Source organism: Rhinolophus sinicus, chromosome 3 (assembly GCF_057876585.1).
Source record: "Rhinolophus sinicus isolate RSI-liver-muscle chromosome 3, RSI-T2T, whole genome shotgun sequence".
Lineage (NCBI taxonomy): Eukaryota > Metazoa > Chordata > Mammalia > Chiroptera > Rhinolophidae > Rhinolophus > Rhinolophus sinicus.
In genome coordinates, this window is record NC_142503.1 from 199,399,531 (window position 1) to 199,406,744 (window position 7,214).

General features: G+C 52.2%; 1 long non-coding RNA gene across 2 annotated transcripts in view; it reads right to left on the minus strand.

Annotated features, from left to right (window-relative positions):
- Positions 1-1,360: 1,360 nt before the first annotated feature.
- Positions 1,361-7,214, minus strand: part of LOC109455555 (uncharacterized) — a 34,691-nt gene continuing 28,837 nt past the window's right edge. The window contains exons 2-3 of one of the 2 annotated variants that reach the window (XR_012494503.2): positions 6,156-6,264; positions 1,361-5,433 (exon numbers count right to left, since the gene is read on the minus strand). This is a non-coding gene — a long non-coding RNA (uncharacterized LOC109455555). Of the gene's footprint in view, positions 6,265-7,214 lie in introns of both variants that reach the window. The other variant, XR_012494504.2, reaches the window with a different exon arrangement.

Here is a 7,214-nt window from a genome sequence, read left to right on the forward strand (position 1 = left end):
GTTGTGGAGGGCGCAGCTCAGTTCTAAGTCCAGTCACCGTTTTCAATCTTAGTTGCAGGGGGTGCAGCCCACCATCCCATGCAGGAATTGAACCCGCAGCCTTGTTGTAGAGAGCTTGCGCTCTAACCAACTGAGCCATCCGGCTGCCCCTAATGCTGCTTTTTAAAAACTGACATCGTTTAGCAAAGACCTAGGAGAAATGTTCAGAATCAAGTTGTATAGGAAAATTCAGGGGTTCATGCTTTGGCACAGTTTGCTCGGAGGAGGCTGGTGTCAGTTAAAGCATGGGTGGTAGCGAGATTGTGAGTCGTGTCCCTGCCATCGCTGGCTGTGTGACTTCGAGCAGGTTACTCAGCCGCTCTGTGCTTCAGTCTTCTCTCCTCTATAACAGGGGTGACCGTAGTTAGGATGTGGGGGGAGGATGCCATGAGCTAATCTCACGGAAGCCCTCAGCACCTGGCCTGCAGCACGAGTGCTCAGAGCACAGACACGCTGTTGTCTTGACAGAGAGCGGGGAGCCAGGGTGACTGCGCAGGCAGCCGAGAACCACTGGGATGCCATCCTGCCCTGGCGCCCACCTGCCAGGACTGGGCTCACAGCTAGGGACGGAAAGGAAGGGCTGAGAGCGGGCCCCAGAGGAAGTGGTGAACTGACCGCGCAGGAAGGTGGCGTGACTGGGCCAGCCCTCTGTTTCTGGCTGTGTGTGTTTCAGAGACGGCCCTAAAACGGATTTCCCCAGAGCAAACCAGTGTTCCCACGGACTAGCTATAAAACGGGATACTCTGGTGCCCAGTGTGTTCTCGGCCTGGCAAGTTTCTTTGTTTTTTTTTTAAAGAAACATTTATTCAGTGTCATGATCAGATTATTGCATTTAGCAATCCACAGCATGTGTACAAAAAAAAATCTACACGAAAACCCTTTGCTGGTTTGCTGTACACTTTCCATAGAACAGAAACTAAAATAACCTGATACACAATTAATCACAAATACAGTCCTCGAGTTTGTTGCCCATACACATGAGTATTGTCTAAAACATGGCTTCTTGTATAATAACAGCGAGGCTCCACCACCAGTGTGCTTGGCTGAGTTCACAAATCTGCTGTAACCTGCGGCTTCCCTGTCACTTCTCTGGATCTCCTCTCCGGCTGCGCTTTGCTTCCTGGCAGCAGTTAAAACCTTCTGCCGCTGCCATAGCTGCTGCTGGAACCACCATAGCCACCTTGGGTTCGTGGTTTGGCAAATACTGGCCTCCACCACCACAGGAGCCAGAGCCTCTGCCTCCAAAGTTTCTTCCTTTCATGGGGCTAAACTTTGAAGATTGACTGTTGTAATTGCCAAAATCATTGTAGCTTCTGCCGCCTCCATATCTGCTTCCATCGTTACCACACCCATGACAGCCATCCCCACGGCCACCATATCCTCACCACCACGACTGCCATCAAGACACCTCGACCACTGAGGTTTCCTCCACGACCAAAGTTGTCATTCCCACCAAGACCACCACCGAAGTTTCCGGAACCACTTTGACCTCTGGCTGGATGAAGCACAGCCGCCTCCTGCTTAGATAGAGCTTTCCTTACATCTCAGTAGGGGCCACTCACAGGATGGTGTTTCTGAATGGCAGCCATGTCTACAGAGTCACGGTCATCACAGGTCACAAAAGCAAAGCTTCCCTTCTTGCCACAGCCTCGGTCAGTCATGATTCAGTCACTGAGTTTCCCCACACTGTTCAAAGTCTCTCTTAGGCCATGTTCTCCACTGTTGTCTTTAATACCACCAACCAAAATCTTTTTCGTAGTTAACTGGGCAGCAGAACCCAGAGAATCTCTTCTTGAGACAGCCCTCTGGTTCCACAACTCTTCATCCCCCTGCTTGGCCTTGAATTCATGGCTGTACCCGCCCCCTCTACGGTGGCATAGGTGACAAACCCGAAGCCTCTGGAGGGTTTGGTGTTGGGTCTCTCATCACCACACAGTCTGGGCGCGTTCCCCATTGCTCAGAGTGGCTCTTCGGACTCCCATCAGTTGTTTCACAGCTCAGACCTCTGAAGAAGAGCATCCGCAGCTGTTCAGGCTCTTTGGGAGACTCTTAGACATGACCACAGGGATGTCTGAGATGCTTACTCAGCGGCATCCACCAACAGAAAGATGTGATCTAATGACTGTATCTGCCAGCCTACCTTTGGCCTCGCTTTTTGATCTGCCTGGCAAGTTGTAACCCATGCTGCAGGGCCCAGCTTGGGTGGCCACCCCTGGAGGTCCATCAGCTTACCATATGCTGCCACCAGAAGGGGGCCCGGTGAACACTCCCCCTCTCCTCTCCCACTGCTGCCAGCACTGAGTGTGGCAGAAAAAACGTTTGGCCATTTTGACAGAGGAAACGGTGTCTTGTGCAAGAAGCATCATTAATTTAATGCCTAGTTCCTTAGAGTCCGTGTCCGGGACCTGGGATGCAGTGGGCAAGGAATTGGGGCAGTGTCCTCACAGTGGAGATGACGCCACATAAATGTACAGGTTTGTAAACTGACGAGTGCTGGGAGGGTGTGGGGTCCCGCTCAGGGTAGGTCTCCTAGAGGCGTCTCTGAGAACTGATGAGGTATTAGCCACTGGTGTGGGGGAGGGCATCCAGGAGAGAGAATGGTGTTTGCAAGGGCGAAATCTAGAAGGTATACTAGGAGTCAGTAGGGAGGAGTGAGAAGCGAGGTAGAGAAAGAAATGGAGGCTATGGAAAATCCCCTCTGTGTAACTGGTGGGGTGGGGAAGAGAGCGCGAATGGGCAGGGGTGGCTGGTGGAGCCGAAGCAAGAGGCAGGCGCGGGTGCCAGGTCCTGCAGTGCGCTGGGCCAGGGAACTCCATATGTGGCCCAGAGCTCATAGCGGCATCAGGGCCTTCCCAGGAGCCCCCGTCAGACCTGCATGCACTCTGACCACACTGTGGATGAAGTTGGGAGCAGGGAGACCCAAGGAGGTCGTGCACCTGCAAAGCTGGTGGGTGGAGATGCGAAGCAGGCTTGGGAGAGACCATGGAGTCACCTTGGGGCAGCAGGTGGCTGGTGCAGAGTCACCTGTGTTGGGCCTAAACGTCTGTGGAGCACCCAGGTGAACTCGGTGGGAGGATAGCTGGGACGCAAGGGAACCAGACGCTCTTGGACAGGTGCAGGACATCCTGAGGACAGCAGTCTCCTACAGCCCAAGAGCTGGGAAGTGGGAGGGAGAGGGAACCGGGGACAGGAGGCTGGCGTGCGAGGGGCTGCAGCGTGGGGGCCTGGGTGATGGAGCTCTCTGTCCCCCTACTAGCCTCGCTAGTCTCACTTGCAGAAACCCTGTCTGTGTCTCAGGCTCTGAGTCAGGCAGTGGATAGGTGTGCGCTGAGTCTCTCCCCCCACAGCCGGAGGACTCTCAGGCAGCACCTTCAGGAGCTTACATTCTGGGGGGCAGGGGATGCAAACTATAAACATGCAGACAAGGAGTGGAATCAGTTTAGGCCGGCTCTTCAGTCTTAAAGGAACCAACAGTCTTGGCCGTGAACTTGAACTTCTTCCCAGAAGCACCACCACTTACCCTTGAACTCACCTTCGAGCCTTGTGAGTCATCTTTGACTCATCCCTCAGCGCCCATATTCTGTCAGCTGCGGAGTCTGGTGCATTCTTCCTTTAAAATGTCCTTTCTCTCCATGCTCAGGGTCCCTCCCTGATCCAGGTCCCCTGGCCCCCATATTGTGGCCACCTTCAGGTGGCTCTCACTGGATTTATGTTCTACAGTCCTGTTTTCATCTGCCCACTTCCCAGTGCAGAAATGCCAGGGATCCCAGGACACCAAGCCTGCAGTCCCTCTTGGGGAGACAAACCCCAGGGCCCAGCAGCCCAGCTCACCCTACTGCTGGGCCCCTCGCTTCTCCCCATCTCCACGCGTGACCTCGGTCTCCTAGACCTAGAACACTGGCTGCAGACACCTACCAGCTCTGCACACAACCCCGCTGTCCCCAGGAGGAGGCACCTGTCAGCCCTGACCAGGTGGCCTGGAATTTAAGAATCCATACAGCAGAGAAATTGATAGGGAAGGAGGAAGAACAGAGGAAAGTGTGGAGGGGCGGGGGCGGGGGGCGTGCACTGAGAACCAGCTGCCCTGCTCCGTGGTTTTGCTCCAGCGCCACCCCTGCACTCAGTGCCCCCTAAGCCCAGGCCGCGGGAATGGTCCTGTCCCGGCACAGCAGCGCCCTCCGCCGAGCTCAGGCATCTTCACAGCACACTTCCATTTATTCACTTTGCAAGGACTGTGGCAGCAACTCAAGGGCTTTCAGGTCTGGCCCTGATCTTCTCTCCAGACCCTTCTCTGTCCACTTGCAGTTGTTCCCCAAACGCGCCTGAAACCTCAAGGCAGGTGCTCCACCTGGAACACCCTTCACCTCTTCTCCAGGTTGACACTTGTCTACCAAGCTCAGCGCAACTTGGGAGTCACCCCCAGTGGCCCACGTCACTCTAGATGCCTCCTCCACAGCTCTTAGTCCACGGGGCCAAATAGAGATTACACTTTGTCTTCCTTACCTCTTTAGCCCCCAAACCTAGTTCAAGACGTGGCACATGGCAGGAGGCCACCTACGTGGAGAATGAATGACTCTGTACAGAAAGTCCTCACTTATTGTTTGGAAACTGTGACTTGGAGTAAAACAACGCAGTATAACGAAATCAATGTTACCAGAGGCTAATTGATATAAACAAGAGTTAAGTTCCTTAGGCTTTTTTCTGGTCACAAAAACATCACCAAGCTTCTAAATGAAGACCCAAAACACTTCTAATATTCAACATTGAAATAAATGTGAGCTATACAGACACTTAAGCCTGATCAATAAAAACAAGTAAGATAAGTCAGGGTCACAGTTGGCTGGAGCCAGTCCCTGGCAGCTCAGGGCACAAGGCGGGACCACCCTGGACAGGACGCCCTTCCATCACAGGGCCACTCACACCCCCACCCACTCACACTGGGACAGTGTAGACACGCCCTTCACTCACGGGCACATCTTGTAATGAGGGAGGAAACTGGAGTCCCTGAAAAAAACCCACGGAGACCTGGGGAGACCGTGCACACTCCACAGACAGGGGCCCTGTCTGGGAATCGATTTTTATTTTCTCATCAACGTCAAAATGAAACTATATTGAACGAAACGACCAATTGGAGGCCCTGCTGCATGTTTGAAGGCCCAGCGTGAAACCCTGCGGCGAGAAGGCCATCTAGTGGCCAGTTGATAATTGTGTTTGGGCCCTCCAACTGGAAACGGCTGTGATATTTCGAGATTTCATGTTTTCTTCTCATGAACAGGAGAATTAGGAAAGAGATAATTATATGAGCTCCAGTCTAGATCACCACCATTAATGTCTCACCCTGAAAACTTCATGGCAAAGCTTCCAGCCTTTTTCTGAGTAGGAACAAAACTGTCTCTATAAGAGGACAGAAAGAGGCAATTTTTAAAAAAAGATTATGTGGTGTGGTAGTGGTGGTGCGTGTGTGTTTCACTGCTAAAACCCCACACACGAATAAAAACTAGAGGGTGAAAATGCAAAATTTGAGATCACCTGAGTCTTAAGTTGGAGAGTTAGGGGTGAGTGTGTCTAGTCCTGCTCTTCCCCTCAGCCTCCTTAGGATCTCTCCTGGGACCTCAGGGTGGTGGCCACAAAGTGGGGGGCGGGGGGTGCCCAGAGGGGCTGTTGATCCTCACAGACACCCGAGGTGGAGCGAGGTGGGTCAGAAACAAATGGCGATCGGGCTTGGGGGGAGGGGCTACAGGAAAGGTAGCTGCATGAACGGGTCCAATGTCTCTGTCTGGCCTAGGAGCTGACAGTTTCTTTCCATCTGAGCTGAGCCAGGGGTCTGTCAGTTAGGACTCTGCCCATGTGGCCAGCTGACCAGGTGGTGGGAAGCTTGGTCTGGCCACCTTTGCCACAAACGGGGTGTTACGTTTGGTGCTGACTCACTTGCAGGCTCCTGAGCTGGGCCTACCTGCCCCTCCATCACCTGGTCCTGCTGCTTCTCCCCCTCACCTGCACACCCTGAGTAAAGCCCCTGCCCCAGCATCCTGTTAGCCTCTGCGATTGCTCCTGCCTTTGCTTTCCAGACATGCCTGGAAACACCCACTCCTCTTTTAGGAGCCGATCAATGTTACCTCTTCTCTGCCACCCCCACAAGAGGGGGTGTCCGCTTCCTCGTCCTTCTTTTGTTCCTCCTCGGCCAACTTTGCCGTGTTACTTCTCTTTAAGCCTCACTTTCCTCATCTGGAAAATAGGGGTAGGGATGGGACAGTTGGGTGAGGTGCCATCTGTCATAGTTTGGTTCTAAACTCTTTCACTTGAGGGCAGGTCAACTAGGGTTGAAGTGTGTTATTAAATAGAACTGAGCAGTGGACGAGTTACCGGAAACTTACTCACATTGCAAACACCCTGCACCTTCTCCGAAGTTAGCGCAGAAGTGTTATGTAAATGCTTTAACTGACTGTCTCAGTGAGTACGCTGGGTAAATTATAATGTTAAACTAAGGTATGGTTCAAGGTACCAACGGATATATAATAATCAATTTTAATTTCTAAGCTATTTCAGTGTAGTATGCTGACCAGACGCTGCCTAGGAAATCAGAACCCTTTCAGCAACTTTGCATTGCATTTAAAAACAGGGTAAGTAAATCTAACACTACGTTTCAGTCAACATTGAGTCTTGTTATCCAAAGGAACACAAGGCGTGGGTTAAAGCTGACAAGTGCGTGAAGGGGCTGGTGAAGAAAGAGGTGCAGCGCACGCACTTCTCTTACAGGTCCTTCACCATGACCTCTGTGCCCACCACGCCCCGTGGAGGCCCAGCTTGTCCTGCAGTTCTCACGGGGGGCCTTAGTGTTCGGTCATTAATTCTAATTTCTACTTTAAAAATCTATACATAAAATGATTTTAAAATCCCCCGTTTGAAACAGAAGAGCAGGCGAGCCGCCCAGCTTCTTTCCTTTTTGAAGGACGGCAGCAGTGAGGGGAGTTGGGCCCACAGCAAGCAAGCTCAGGGTGCAGGATGATTGTTTCTATTACCCAGAAAGAGTGATGAGAATCTTACTGGCCCCTGTGCTTTAGATTCGGAACATGACCAAATACATGGGTGTGCTCTGCTTTACCACATGCATGTGTGTGTCCGTACATGATGGATGTGTCAGAATGTAAATACTTATCACATGTATTCTGTGACTT